A 16,696-nucleotide genomic window follows, 5' to 3' on the forward strand; every position below is an offset into this window, starting at 1 on the left:
TTGTTACTTATTATGATGTCTAATACTCAAATAACATCTAAATGTATTGGCTTTTCTGCAAAATTAAAATGAACGAATTTCTCTTACTATAACCTATCCCCATGTAGCACAAGAAGCCCCACAAATGGATAACTCTTTTAATGGTTGTTTTTCAACATTCAGCATTGTTTATACAAAGTAATTAAATCTATGCAGTAAAGTATCTTCAAAAGTTGGGCCTGATGTAGATGAAAATGTATATTGCATATTATTTACTTATGTAGAGCTGCGCGTTTTTAAATATACGTGCAACTTGGCACACTAGATTCTACAAGTGACAGCATATTCTAAAACTTTTGGCATGATAGGGCTTGATTGGACCTAGTCTACCAGCCATAAAACTCTTTGGTCTATAATTTAACCATTTTATTACAATATAGCCATCACATCAGGGGTGTGAGAAGAGCCCCATTGCTTTTAGTAAAGGGCTGGTTTACCATAGGAAAGGGGTGGGAGGGTGGATGCAAATTTTTGTTGTGGTCCCCAATCACATAGGGATTTTAACCATGTTCTGAATGGGCTATGGCTGGTTGACATTATGGAAGGGGGACTCCATGATGCAAGTTTCTCTGCTACAGTGACAACAGCCCAAGCCTGGTGCTGGTAGTGACGTTTGGGGGAAGCCACACTGTTTGCCTTAGCTTCTTAGATTCGCCTTAGCTTCTTTTTTGGGTGGAGTGGCACAAATATATTTATTTATTTATTTTTAAACATATTTCCAAGGTCCATGCAAATGAACATTATCATCAGAACATATCTTGCACCAGGGATCGAGCACCTGCAACAGTTATGACTCCTGCGGCTGTCTCGATCTCTAAAAAAACAGCAAATTCTCTCTAAGAGTAGAGAAAGCAACATTGCTCTTTGCATTATTATTAACAGTTATTTACTAGATATTATGAAACACGTTGCAGAAAATATTTAATCCTTCACATTAGTCCCTGCCCCGGTGGAGCATACAATCTATATTCTCTATATTCTATATACCACACAGACACACACAGGGTTATTTTCATCAGAAGCCAATTTACCTACCACTATGTTTTGTACCTTCAGGAATCTCATTCAATCATGGAAGGGTCATACAAATGCCACACAGATCAAGTATGTTCCATCAGCTGATAAATGTAAGAGCATAGCATACTGGACACTTGGTTACAGTAATGTTTTCAGAAGACAGTAAAGTTATTTCATATTTGGTCATGATGACATGAGGCATGTGATGTGTATTTGTTTTAATGTGCGGTGAACCCAGAAACAAGAGGTGACAAGGATCCCACAACAGCAGAAGCAACAGCATCAGTCCTAAGACAATGCAGAAAATCAGAAACTACTGTATCAAGGGGTGTACTGTAATATGCAATAGGGCAGTATTTGTCTCCATGCATATGTGTAATTATTCCTAAATAAATACCTTCCCTTTCATAACAATAAAGAGCAAAAGGTTTAGAATAGTCTAAAATACACAGAGCAGGTACAGAAGAAAGTGACTGTTTGGATGTTAAAATATCTACTTTTGTGCCTCAAGGGGGAGGTTCTAAGGCATTCATATAGGTTAAAGCTGAAGTGGTTTGACAACTAAAGTCATACTTGCCAACATTGAGTTATGGAGCCCCTGGAGATCCTGGACAGGGAGGGGGCGGGGCACAGTTGGCGTGGGTCAATATGCGTGAGAATTTCCTGGATGTGGGAGACCTACCTGGATATATGGTGTCTCCTGGACATTCCAGGAGAGTTGGCAAGTATCACTAAAGTCCACTAGAGGCAACATTTGACCATACATAAAAGGTTCTTGAGAATAGCTTCTATTCTTTTAGCAGAGAGAGAGTCATGCCTGTTTGAAATGTCATGTTCTAAATAGCACACGTTATGTAACTAGAGTGAATCTTTTCTCCTAGAGGCCTTGTATCCCTTCTGAGAAAGGCAAGAAAGAAAATGCAAAGAATCAGCTTTGCAAACTTCAAAAGATAATGGGCATTGCAATAACTTATATACATACTGAACAAAAACCGAACCTGTTTGAAAACAATGTCAAATACAATTGCAATAAAGATTTGCAAGGAAAGTGAGGGTCTTTCAGGTGTAGCATTGAAGCAGTCTAGTCCAGGTATACTGTTGTCTCTAATAGGTGAACGCGAATAAGAATTGACTGTCAGGATGAATAGGTACAGAAAATAAAGTGGAACACAAGTCAACCACAGAAAAATAATATATAGTAATGCACAGGACAGAATAGTAGTCAGTAACCCAGCTTTATTTAACAGCTCTAAGGTCTTGTACAAATATATAAAAAACATATAAATATTTTACCTGGTTTCTTTACAGAATGTATGATACTATGAAGTAACATTATAGGAATAATTATACCTTGGTCCTTTTGGTACCTTCCTGGTTTGGGTAGTCAAAGCATACTGAGTGACCTTAGGTAGTGGCTTGTGTATATTCAACAAAAAGTTTGCAGTAAGAATTCCACCCACTTAATTTGCATGTTATGACCATAAACAAGCGTTACAGCTGCAAGAATATATTTCTACATTTCAGATGATTATTGTACAGGTACAATAGGTTGGTTTAACCAAACACCCTGTACCTCATGTTCACTGGATAAAGGTACATCTAAATACAGCCCATCCATGGAGCAAAAATAGTACAGTCTAGTTTGCACAGCAAGGGATATATTAACTAAACTGCAGGTTTGAAAAAGTGGAGATGTTGCCTATAGCAACCAATCAGATTCTAGCTGTCATTTTGTAGAATGCACTAAATAAATGATAACTAGAATCTGATTGGTTGCTATAGGCAACATCTCCACTTTTTCAAACCCGTAGTTTAGTAAATCTAGCCCTAAATTTTTCCTAGAAGGTTAACAGGAGAAATTCTGTAAGAAAATAATAGTGAGAAAGTAAGACAATCAGAGATAGGTTCAACGTTCACAGATGGAGCATGAGAGACAGAATGGCTGATTCGAAACACCTACGGAAGTGATAGCTTCAGTGGAAAGTGGAACAAAAGAAAATCAAAAGATTTCAATATAGACTTAGAGGTAAATTTATTAAACCTTCTAAGAAATGTAAAGTGGAGGTGATTGGTGTGGCTAATGATTTTCTAATATTTTAGCATTTTTCTTATTATAAAAGAAAGTATGGATATCCTTACTTTCTAATGGAGAGGTCAACGGGGAGAAGAACAGCTGTCATCACTGTAAGGAGGAGTCACAGAAGTACACCAGACGCCGAGAGCTGACTGGCACATTGCAGCACCTCCCTTTAGAGATGGACACTGGACACTTCATGAAGGATTTATAACAAGTAGCATAAATAATTTCTGATTTTATTAAACAACATTCTTTAACCTTTCCAATCATCAAGAAATTAAAGCTCTCCCTTAGAAGTACAGGAAACTAAAATGTGTTTAGCCTCAAATTCATCGGACTAGTGTGCACCAAAAGCTGGATGAGAACTAGGGATAGACAAAAAACATTTAGTAAAAAGTGGATTCAAAAGGGATATATGGAATACTTTGGGACTCCATAATTTAAGGGTAGATCCAACCTCTAAACCACAAGCTTAATGACTTGTAATATTATGAATGGTTTGATGTATCATGGAGCATATTTCATGTGAAGTAGGTGTAGGTGTATATTTTGTGTAGAAACCCATACTTTATCCCCGGGTTGTAAAGAGGGGTAGTGGATGCCTTCTCTAAGCCACAAAATATGTAACAAGAAAAAGAGCTTCAGGGATTTTCTTCGACAGCAGACCAAGGGCTAAATTTACTAAACTGCGGGTTTGAAATAGTGGAGATGTTGCCTATAGCAACCAATCAGATTCTAGATGTCATTTTGTAGAAAGTACTAAATAAATGAAAGCTAGAATCTGATTGGTTGCTATAGGCAACATCCCCACTTTTTCAAAACCGCAGCTTAGTAAATCTAGCCCCAAATCTTTGCAAATTTTTGAATCAAGAAAACTACCACTGAAACTTCAGAAGGTGGAAGTTTAAAAGCCAGTAGGTTAAGATGACACTCGTATATGCACAGGTTTTGGGCCCCCCTGCTGTCTGACCCCTTTTATGTAGCTGACCAAACAAATCAGCATTTCCTAAATAAGAGGATCCTGATACTCACATATCTCTCAGTGCTTTCCCCTCCCTAGGCAGATCCCTGGCTCTATACCTCTTAAACATTGGTAGTTGCTGGACCAGGGGGTTGGATGGGGGAGTGGAGGTGAGTTGTGCTTCCACAGAGGCTCCCCTGCTGGATTGCAGACAAAATGTCTGGACTAGTCCTGTGAAGGACATAGGATGCTAATCGGCCTTCTCCACCTCCAAATAAAGGATAGCAGTCATCCCCTCACCTGTGTCCTGGAACTTGATCCTTACCCATAACCCATCTGGGTTCATTTTAAGAACAATGAATAACAGCTTCACTGCAATATCAACAATATACAATAAACAATATACATATATACAATGAGCTACAATGTCCCCTTATCCACATATAATTAGACACTGCATTTGTACTCTGGTGAGCTGGGGAACATAAACAGGACTATAAAAAGTACATATTTGAAAACTAAACATTTTGCGAGAAACGAGGGACAGGCTGGTTGAGGGGATATCAAGCTTGTTTTGTCACAGCTCCCTATAATACTGGGCCTACCAGCATGATATAAATGCAAACAGAGAGCCGTTTTTGACTGGTACTCATTAAGTTTTCTTATCCCTACTTAAATGTTTCTTTCACTCCAATATGAGATGGGATGATTTTAGATATCTTAATTTTGTCTGTTCCCAATCAAAATAAGCTTTCCAGTGAGAATCAGATATTTGAAGCCTGTTTTTCCTAATTACTCTGCATAGAATTTTTAATCTGACCAATTTAAAGGTACATTCTGGGGGAAACTTTAATGTTGCTTTCCTATTTCTTAAATACTTACATGTCTGTAAGCCATACTATGTAAGAACGTGGGAGGCTCACATGCCTATTAATGGCAGTTTATTTTTACTTGTTTGATTCTTACAATATCTCAATTGATGATTTCAATATAGATTGCTTAATGAAGGTGAAAGTATTACTGGGGGAACAAGAAGGATAAATCCAGGTGCAGGAGAACTATATTGGGTGCAGCATGTGTGGCAGCTACGGGCCCGGCAAAGCAGAGGTTTTTGTGAATATCCTGGATTTTCCCTCAGCCTTTTCCATACCTCCCAAATGTCTCAATTTAGGTGGGAGAGTAGTAATTTGAAGTGACTATACCACAGACACGATTATCAAGACTCTGTCTTGATTCCACGACAGTTGGGAGATGTTGTGGCTGGTGACCATTCAGTGCTGCATGTACCAGTGGCAAGTATATGTGGCTCTAAAGTGGTGTTTTATTGGAGGAGAAAGGGGCTTGGTGTGGTTCAGTACATCCAAAGTGCTGGACATGGACTCAATGTGACGTGGCATTGCCCTGTCTAGCATCACTATGCCCCTGTTCTTGTGCAATTCGTGACGCAAGGCTCACTGCATACCAAATTTAAAATCAATAATCTTGGGAGGTATGTCTTACCTTCAGTGAAGTCTAATCTGTACTGTTTGACTCCTGTTTCCCTCCACTGTTGTGGATTTCCTGGTTTGACTGGCTATAATATTGAACCTACCTTCTGACCACTGACTCTGAACTATAATTAACAGTTATACCTGATGTGAAGGCTAATCTCATTGGATAATGTTTCAGGAGCTATGCCCTGGGCAGTCCATGTCTTGAATTTAACCTCAGAACAGTCAATACACCTATATAGATTGACCAAATTGTATCAGGTGTGTGATATCAGTGTAATATGTGTATTGTGATCAGATGTGTATAGGGTAAGTAAATAGAGTGGTATAAACTTATTGGAGGAGGGTGGCCCCAAACCAATATCTTATCTAAGGCCCTTTGGGATCTTAATTCGGTTCTGCAGTCAGACTGCACTATCCTACATAACAACAATATCCTAAAAAGACTAATACAATACCAACAATTTCTAGAAGAAATATAACTTTATAAATTTGTATCTCAATGTGAATCTAGACAGTAAAGACAAATAACTGTCAGATATAGTTGGTTTTGGCATTAAGAGGGAATTGCATGTGTAAAACTCCGAAAAGGAATTTCAAAAGGTCCCTTACCTCTTTTGTGCTCAGAGAATACACCAAGGGCTAGATTTACTATCAGGCGTGATGCATGGCGGCTTCAAACCGCCATGCATCGCGGCGGTTTTCCGGCGTGTTTGCATTGCAAACAGCCGGATTTACTATAGGGCGAATTGAGGCTTTAATTTAAAATGACTGGCGATGTGTGGCGGATTGAAAAAGCTAAACCGCCGGCGGTTTTGTTCAAACCGCCGGCGGTTTGGATGAAACCGCCACAAAACCGCCAGCCAAAAGACAGGACAGGACAGTTTTAATACCTGCTTCAGAATGGCTTGATAGCTTAAATATGCTGTTTGAACTATTTTGCCATTCAGAACATTAGAGAAAGTACCATTGACATTTAAATTATGTTGGCAATCATTATTTATTGATTAAGGGGCAAAATGAATAAAATATTATCTTATGAGGGAATAAAAAATTTTCATTATATAAAGGGGATAAAATTATTTAATTATTACATTATTTGGACAATATGTCATGACAAATTGTGCAACATAAATAATTATATCCACCATTAACAATCAGTTATTAATATTATATATTCACATTTTCTACAAAATATAATGCTATAACAGTGTCCCTTTAAAAAAAAAATATAAAAAAAAATTATTTTATAAATTATTATTACATTTATTTTGTCCCTTTAGCAATAAATAATGATTTTCCAAATGATTAAAATATCAAAAGGTGCTTTCTCTTATGTTCTGATTGACTAAATACCTGAAACAGCACACTGTTTGAACAATCTCGCTGCTCACAAGCAGCGCTTTCATTTTGGTCTATTGAATGGCGGTTTTCCGTCGGCTTTATAAACCCCCTAATAGTAAATCCGGCTGTTTGTATGTTGAACATTGTTGAAACCGTCATGGCGCTTTATACAGAGGCGGGTTTGAAAACATCATTTCTGGCCGTTTGGACGGCGGGTTTAGCCTTAGTAAATCCGGCGATGGCTAAACCGCCGCCAAACCCGCCGAAAGTCGGCGGGTTTACAAACACGCCTGATAGTAAATCTAGCCCCAAGAATAAGTCCAGTTTTACCATTCACTCCTTCTCTAGGAGTCTACATCCTAATTCTTTTGACACCCTATAATTATGGAACAGGGCTATAAAAAGTACATGTTGTAAAGTTTGAACATTTTGTGAGGGTCTATGTACAATACACAATTAGCCACACAATGTACAAACATTCTCCCAAACCCACTCATTTTAAAACACTTTTGTTTTTTCCTGGTTCTACCTTTATTTTTTCAAAACTGTGTTCTTATTCATACTCTCTATGTTGTTTGTCTTTTGCCATTTTCATATTAGATAGATAGATAGATAGATAGATTTTGATTATATGTTGTACTTGTTCTATATTTGAGTTATTTGTAGTTTTGTATCCAGTTTGCACAGAAGTTCCTGGCTTGGTATTAAAGTCATGCAATGAATCTCTTATAATAATGTATTTAGTAAAATTCATACCCGCTGTTCTTAAACTGTGCATATTGCTCTACAATTCACTGAAACTGTCTGGAGATGAGTGTGCTGATAGTATTTTGCTTTTTTTTTATAACAGAGTCTTTACATTGATTGACATTTTGAATTAGGGTGAAATATGTATTCAATTCCTTTTGGAAAAGTCAATCACGGTTGGCTGTCACTGTATATCTCATTGGAGCAAGCACTAATTCCAAACTACTTAGAAATGTAGCAGTTATAGAATTTGCTATGTTTTATTTAATGCGCGGATTTAAGTGCATTTTGTTAAAATGTATTTCAAGGGTATGAATCGATCATCCTTAGGCAAGTCTCTTTTGCTAAAGCACATTCTTTTGTGTTCTAAAAGAATCACTGGATTAACGGACAGAAAATAATATCAGCGCTAAGATTCAATCAGGACATCTGTCAGTTTTATCATCCTGTGTGAGGTTCAGCATTTCAATGAGAAGAACATCAGGAAAGGATAATGTAAATGCGGCAGTGAGGCAGTGTTCTAAGGCAAAGAGCCACAAAAATGAATGATTTCATTCTTACAGGCTTTATTTCGAATCACGCTAGAAGGTATGACATTAAAGTGATGTGACAGATTAAAGGAAAATTACAGATACAAGAGATGCTTCTACATAAAGGACCATTTTTCTAATATATCTGCTGTTTTTTCTTTGTTAGACTTCAAGTTTATAATACAAAATCAATGTGTATTTAATATACTTAGCTGCAAAATATTTTATTATATTCTTGCACAGTTTCAGCTCTTTCTATATTGGAGTTTGCATAATCACTGTGCTTGATTTTTTTTGATCAATGTTATAAATGTATTGTTTAATTTGCCACATTTATATAACTTAGGTTTATGGCTTTATTTTCACTCTATAATACACAAAATATAACTTTATAAGTTTAACACCCCTTTCCTTAGCACACTGAAAGGGGTGGTTTAAGCTGGGTACACACTACAGAAATTGCAACCAACTTTTTATGCCGAGCGACTTTACATGCGATCGATGGTCTGATCGCTCGGTCCATGGACTGCATACACACTAGCCTTGTTTAGGACGATAAAGGGAATAGCGGACGTCCTTTTAGTGACTTTTTACAGCCATGTTTTCGTGAGCAATGACTGTAATTTCGTACTCACTGTTGTGGATCGGTCGGAAGTTTATACACACTACACAACGGAAACGAGATTGGAACGAAAATATTAAACGGTGTGACCAACCAAATGAGGCGACAATCGTCCATTTTGGCAGACTTTCGACCATCGTGTCACTGCACACACTGACCCGACTTTTGAACGAGCGGTCATATGCTGGCTGATTTAGCTGATTATTGGATGAAAACTGTGTAGTGTGCACCCAGCTTAACTGTTGTCTCTCTCTCTCTTCAGTGTCTCCACCCGAGTCTTCTACACAGTATAGTGGGATTTGGACTATGACTGAATCCACCAGGGGTTGACTCGGAGAGCCCCTTGCACCCGATCACACTAACCCACTGAATAATAATGGTCGACACACTTAGGTTGCAAACAATAAACTGGTTGTTTAGTTTAGGGGAAGTAAATTTGTAGGGCAGATTCAAATAGATTCTGGACTGGGTAAGTGGGACAACTGTGAAGATAATAATCAAAAGCAACAGTAAAGTGAACAGTAATGACAAATAAACAAGATGGCCTCCAGACGTGCATTTGCTGGTGCCCAAACGCTCCCACAACTCTCTAACACAAATTGTGCAAAACATAATGAATTAAATAATGATTTAACACAATAATCATAGTCCTGGCAATATTAAAGAGTATGTATGAATAACAAGTCAAAGTTGGTGCACTTATAGAAATGTTGGTAACTTGCATTAGATCTCTAATACTTGAAATATCTCTGTATCTCTGACAGCTACACAGTCTCTGATATATGTATATGTTAATGTAAGAGGTCTAGATTGTGAAAGTAGAGATATAGTGTTATTTTCTTATTACAGTAATAATGGTGTCACAGGGTTTGGTGTATTATTACTTATATCTCTCCTTCTGGATGAAGGTCTCAGCCACTTTTGGGTCATGGACTACCTGGAATCCTGATCTTGCTAGCTGTCTGCTAACACACAAGTCTCCCTCTCCACACATAGTCTCGCTTTGCTATGTAATCTCCCTCAGACTGCTTAATAGCTGATTTTCTGCAGGGATCCAGCTACAAGATGTTCCTCTGTATCTTTACACCAAGCAACTCTTTTGATGGCTCTAAACTCTCCCTGTTTCTGGCCCACCCTGTTTTGCCAGCAATGCTTCTTTCAGACCTTTCTCTTTTCCCTACTGCTTCACACACGTTTCTCTCTCAGCACCTCTCACTGCCTGACCTCTCCTTTCTTCCTGTCTCTCCTTCCAGCTCTGACTCACTGCAAAGGCTGACCTTTGCTTCACCCTGCATCTACATAGCAACATAAGCTCCTAGCTCCTTGCTATTCAGCATTAGACAGTCTTGTTTCATTTGCAAGACACAATGTTATGCTGAGCCACAATGGGTATCGATTTCACATATTTGGAAGATTTCCCAATTTAGCTTGAGCCTGCAGAGCATCTTTACACACACAATTTCATCACTACATCATAATTTGGTACTCTTGATAAATAAGTATTTTGCTCCATCTGTACGCATTTTATATGGGAAGCACAAATAATTAAATTATTTATTTTAAAAAGTCTAAATGTAAATTAATGACATTGAAATATATGCAGCCCCAATGTTCCGTTACAAAGATGAATAAGTAGGTAGAGGGATCAGTGTGTTCCATGATAATCGTGCACCATCTGTATATGAGGGTCGAATTTTAAGATGAAAAAGGAATGCAAAATAAATAAGAGTGGTTCAAATGTTATTGTTTGTTAGACTTTTAATTTTGTAGCCAATGGCATTTGAGTGAACCATAAAAATACTGATCAAAGGCTCATGGCTAGGTGGCCATACAAGCAGAACTAAATTAACTGGTAATGTTTTGATGTCATACATTTCTTAATGAATTTGCAATGGGGAAAACAATTGTGGAGGATAAAAAAAAGTAGCATGTGTAGAATTGGCTGTGCGATGCCATTCATATAAACTTTATATATCAATTTTACAAAAGGAAAATTCTAAAGCAGGAATTTACTCTATTTTTATTTATTTTCATTGTCACTTATTTTTAATTTAATTTGTTAATAAAGTTCATTGAAAATAAGACCCTTTAATAGGGAGGTCACTTATACATCACATATCCTTGAAATAAATCCTTGCATAGGACTAAATGTTTTGAATGGAACCACATTCTTATTTTATTAGTAGTTCTTAGATTGACTAATAGTGGCTACTGCACTAGGTAGCCACCTGCCTTCCACCAGCTCCAAATGCCGATGGTTACTAATCTGTTACTGTTAAGAAATATAAATAGTAGTTCTGACCCCATATGAGCCTATTTCTTCTGTGTCATTCTGGGAATTATATATTTCACAAAACTATGCTGGGCTACTGAACTATATACCCTTAACTTTCTTCTGTTAAAAGGCAATAAATATACATTGTGTTTTTCTCTATCATCATATTTGACTATATCATCTGCGCTGAAATGTCTCTATGCAGTAAATAAAAACACATGTTGAAGCCTCACAGTTATTTTAAATGAAAGAGAAATCCACTACCAACCTAGTCCTCCAGCACCAGAGACTCAGCAAGTCCTCCTGACCATCTGGCAATTTCCAACATTTTGAAGGATATTAAACATACTTTCCAACTAAACATTAAAAAAAACAGTTGATGATTTCAAGTTGGAAATCACCTCAGTGGGAAATAGTATCAATGCATTGGTATGTAAAATGATGACTTATGTCTTTCCCAAGACGAATTGGAAAAGTTATCTTCACTATAAAGTTCAACCTTGAATCGTTCAGAGTGAATATACCAGAGTGGAATACATTCTGGAGACAATAGGTAATGTTGCGCTTCCATGGTGTCTGAATGGTCTGTTTACACAATTTTCTACAGGGCTTTCAGACTTTGATCTAGAAATAGATAGAGCTCACATAGCTTTATAGCCTAGACCCTCCTCAGAAAACTTAAAAAGAATTTTACACTATTGTAGGGCAAAGGAACAGAAAATGAAGACTACACGAAATGCTCCATTAGTAGATTATAAAAAATGTCTCTATTCAACTGTTCCAGCTGTCACCGATCACAATTTAGAAATGGCGAGAACTGCATATACTAACCAGATTACTGCCACAGCAAAACTTTAAATACTGCTTGTGCTTTCCATTCCAACTGCGAGTTTTTACCGAAACTAGACTCTTCGCAATAAATCAGACCATGGTCATCACCACAGATATAGTCACCTAAAGAGAATGGAGTGGTGAAAGGCATCTTTAAGTTGTCCGTCAACTGCATCTTAGACTTTATAACTCTCTTCAGAATTGAGGAGCTTGATTCATTAAGGAAAGTAACACAAAAGAAAGAAGTAACTTTGCAACTTGGCAAAACCATGTTGCATTGAGGGGGGAGCTAAATTTAAAATGTGATGGCAGATTTATAGTCGGGGTAGGGCATGTCCTAGATCAACTTTAAATTTCAGTGTACAAATAAAGCTATCATATATTTGTGTGCTACATGAAAAAACAGCCAGGAACTTATATGCAAAATTAAAAAACAATTTGCACCCCTTGCATTGTAACATGGTTTTGTCCAGGAGAAACCATACTATTTTTTTTTTTACTTACTTTCCTTAATGATTCAGGCCTGTGAAGCTACCTACCTACATATACATTTCAAATACTGTGAGCCAGCCCCTGTGAAATGGTTTTCTCCTCCCCCTAAGAAATCTGTTAAAAACCACAAACACACAAGGCTAGGCCCTCTTCTCTTACTCACACACATCTATATGAAGACTCCATGGACAAGCAAGTATTTATGGATTACATAGGAGATGCAGTATAAGGCATCATGGAGGCCTGGTTTGGCTGGTACCTTGGTAAGATTACATAATTTGATGAAGTTTGGTCAGTAATGAGGTGGATTCTGAATGGAATATAATCATATGTCTTTGGTATACAGATGGCTAGAAATGGGCAAATAGTACATTGGTAGTATGTGATAAGATTACAGTGTACCTGTTAGCACTGTAAGTGGATAGTGGGGCAGCATGGTGGCTCAGTGGTTAGCACTTCTGGTGCCATGTAGCAATAGAATTAATGAAACCCCTGGATATTGGTAATGTGTTTATTTGCCCATCATAAAAATAGGGATCATAATGCATTTTGTGAGTAATATATAAAGGTAGATATTAAATGGTCTGTCAGGGATAAGCCCCTCTAGCTACTTCTTGATTATATATCTTAGTAACTATTGAAGAGCACTTTGAAGCTGCTACAGGTGACATGGTTATCTTCTCACACATGGATGTGCAAAGGCATCAAATACATTTACATCAGACTCTCTGTTTTCACATTTTACACTTTAGCTAAACTTATCAATGGATTAATTTGCTATAACATATTAACCCTGCAGTTATGACTTATCACTTATAAATAACTGTAAGCTCTCTATGTTCACGACATGGTCAATAACATATTAACATAGTTGCCTCACCATTGGATCCTTGTGCTAACAGAGAGCAATAGCAGCCTCTCAGGGAAATAGCACAATATATTATGTACCCTTTAAAACCATAATGATTGAAATACAAGAAACTTTACTGACAGTTTTACAAAGTCTGCTCCGACCAGATGACTTAGTGGTAGATTGTTTAAAATATTTTTAATTCAGTAAAATAAATTTTACTAATCCAGTTGTTGGTTACTCATCCCATCCAATAATATTCCTCTGTTTAATAAGTAACAGATTATAAACATGGCTTCTAACTGAACTTGTCTTTCAAGTTTATTTTTGTAGACACTGAATTAATACTTTGAGAGCAAGCATTTTCTACTCAGTATAGTGCTATCCTCAGATGTATACCTTCTGACTGCAAAGTGAGCAAAGATAATTACATTCTACATAACCATTCCACCATGTCACAGTATCTGATGAGCATCTTGTATCATTTTCTTTGCTTTTCCCTTACCTTATTTACAGATTGTTAAATTACTGTATCTTCTTCTTCACAGGAAGATTTAATTTAGTTAACATCAAAATAATAAAACATTTTGCGAGAAAATGTGGGGACTGTCACAAAAATCAAGTACCATGGAATTATCTTGTAAGTCGATTTATAATCTGGCAAAACTGTAAGCAAATGTGTAGATTTTTACAAGTTCTGCTTACATTTTAAAAGTAATCAAACTAGCAGGAACTCTTCCCATGCATGGGGTATACAAAACAAATAGGAAAATATACTCTTGCTCCACTTAGGTTTCACTGAAATTGATTGACTCCATAGCAAAATAATTGGAAGGGAAATTTCCAAAACTTTGAACATCAGGGGTAGATTTAATAAAACTTCTAAAAAAAAATAAAATAAATGGAAAAGTGGAGGTATTGCCCAATGCAACCAATACAATTCTAAATTTCCATTATCTAGTACATTATAGAAAATAATAGCTAGAGTCTGGTTGCTATTGGGTAACACCTCCCTTTTATAAGTTTTAGGAACTTTAACCCCATGTGTGATAAGCACAAAAAGACACTTCATATATCTCACTTCAGATGACCCAAGGACAAAAAAAAGAAAAGAACTTGTGGTTATAGACTAAAGTCTATAATCACAAGGCTTGTTTAAATAAAATTAGTAAAGAAAAAGTCATTGCATACCTCCCAACATTTAGAATCACAAAATTGGCATAAAAAAAGCCTAGCCCCTGTCCCGCACAAACCCAGCCCATAAACATGCAAATTTGTGTAAAACTATTTTGGTCAATCTCCACCCCTTCTGCAGCCCGTGAATCGGGTTGTCCCACCAAAATCAGTACGGTCGGGAGGTATGAATTGTATAATAATCCACATAAGCAGACATTTGTATCATCCACAGATGCCCATTTCAAATTTACCAGAACACAAGTTTTTATTTTCTTTCATTTTTTTGTACTGGGGTGAGAGTTCTGCAAAACTTGGGATAATATCGGACTCTTCGCGGTCTCTTCATGAATGTAAATTAACGGGATATCAAGGATAGGTTATTGTTTCACATTATTTGAGACTTAAAAGGAAGTATGGGAATTTTTTGACCTGAGACAACTAGAGGCCACATGTGTGTCCTAGTTTTTTTTATTTCAAACGTTGGTAAGAAATATATTTACTTGCACAATTTACAATTTATTTCTTCATAACAGCTGTCAAAAACAAATGTGTTATATCTCTGTGATTCTGAGAAGGCTGCATCTGTGCACATCAAAAATAATGTTTTGAGAGACTAAACATTATTCACATTATCATCAAATAATTCTGCCTTAAAGAGCAGTTGACATTATTTTTCCTTCTGTTCGTGAGATCAAATGCAAAGAAAAAGGAAGAAAATCTCTCATCATTCTCTATACACAGCATTTCACTCACAGTATGTAAACTGCAGATAGCAAAAAAAAAACAGATAAACTATTCTACTAATTTGAGCATTTAGCATGGATCTATATGCAGAAATTAATTTTTACTAAGTGAATGTAAAGAGAGTGGGATACGGTTAAATAAAGGTAATCAATAAAGGAGTAATATAAATATTCCACTGATGCAGTGCATGGATATTTGGGACAAAATATGAAAAAGTAGATTTTGCAGAGCAAAGGTCGATATGGACAGATTCTGGCCATGCCAAGATAATTTAACAAGCTGGTAAGGGTGAAAACTGTTTGTATATTAAGGCATTTACATTATTTTGAAGCAACGGAGGACTTTTAAATTGCGTAAAATAACAAAAACCGCAGGAATGGTGGAAAGCAGTAATTTTCATTAATAGGATATTTGTGCTTGGTGGTCATATTACCTACCGATGGTGATAATACTGACGTAAGTATGACTGAAAAGAAAATTCTGACAATCAAAATACAGACAAGAAGCAAATACCTAACGTTGTACATACTGACAGGGAAGAAATACGGGCAGGTTAAATACCTAAGAAATCCCGACATGGAAAAAATACTGTTAGTGTGACTGCCGACAGTGAAAATGCCGACAGTCATGCTGCCGACATTAAAGGGGCAATACAAGAGGGTCCGGCAGCCCCCGCCAGCAATAAACAGTGAACAAAAACAAAAAAAAAATAGTTCAGAAAACAAAAAAAAGCCTATCCCTCCCTCCCAACTCATATTTACCCCATACTGACCAGCCAGGGGTTGGATGGGGAACTTACAGCAGGAAGGCCCCTTGCCATGATGACAGCCAACCCCAAGCTGGTCAGCACAGACTGAACTCCCTGGGGAGTGGGGTCTGCAAAATAAAGCTACAAGTTCCAGCCAGCATGGAAAAAAGCATTCTTGATAACGACATCAGAATCAGGACCTGGGTGTCAGGACATGGTGGCACTTGTCGTTATCTAAGTGCCAACATGCCCTGGCTGCCATGGTTATCCTGGTGCTTGTTGTTCTATTAGCAACAGCATGCCCAAACTGTTAATGGCAGCCCGGGCTGGCTGGAACTTGTAGTTCCACAAACTAAAATAATGTTTTACACATTTTTTCTTGTTTTACACACACTTTATTAACCCGCTCCCACTGCTCAGGGAAGAGCCCTAGTGCAGTCAATATGGGGTATTCCTAGAGAGGGAGCACTGGCATTTTTTTGCGGACCCCTCTCCTTAGGGAATCCAGCCCCGTGCTGACCAACCTGGGGTTGATGTCATCATGGCACAGTGACCCCTGCTGCCTGTTGCCCTGCTATGGCACCACCAGCCCCGGCTTGCTAAGCCTTGGTTTGGTTAGAGGAAAATTAAGGGGGCCCCACGCTGTTTGTCCCCTCACTTTTACTCCGGCCAAACCTAGGCTTTCAGCATTAGGATTTAAATTTAAATTTAACTCTTTCGTTACCCCACACTCAGCACCCAGGGGTGTGGGAA

This window comes from Mixophyes fleayi, chromosome 10 (genome assembly GCF_038048845.1).
Source record: "Mixophyes fleayi isolate aMixFle1 chromosome 10, aMixFle1.hap1, whole genome shotgun sequence".
Lineage (NCBI taxonomy): Eukaryota > Metazoa > Chordata > Amphibia > Anura > Limnodynastidae > Mixophyes > Mixophyes fleayi.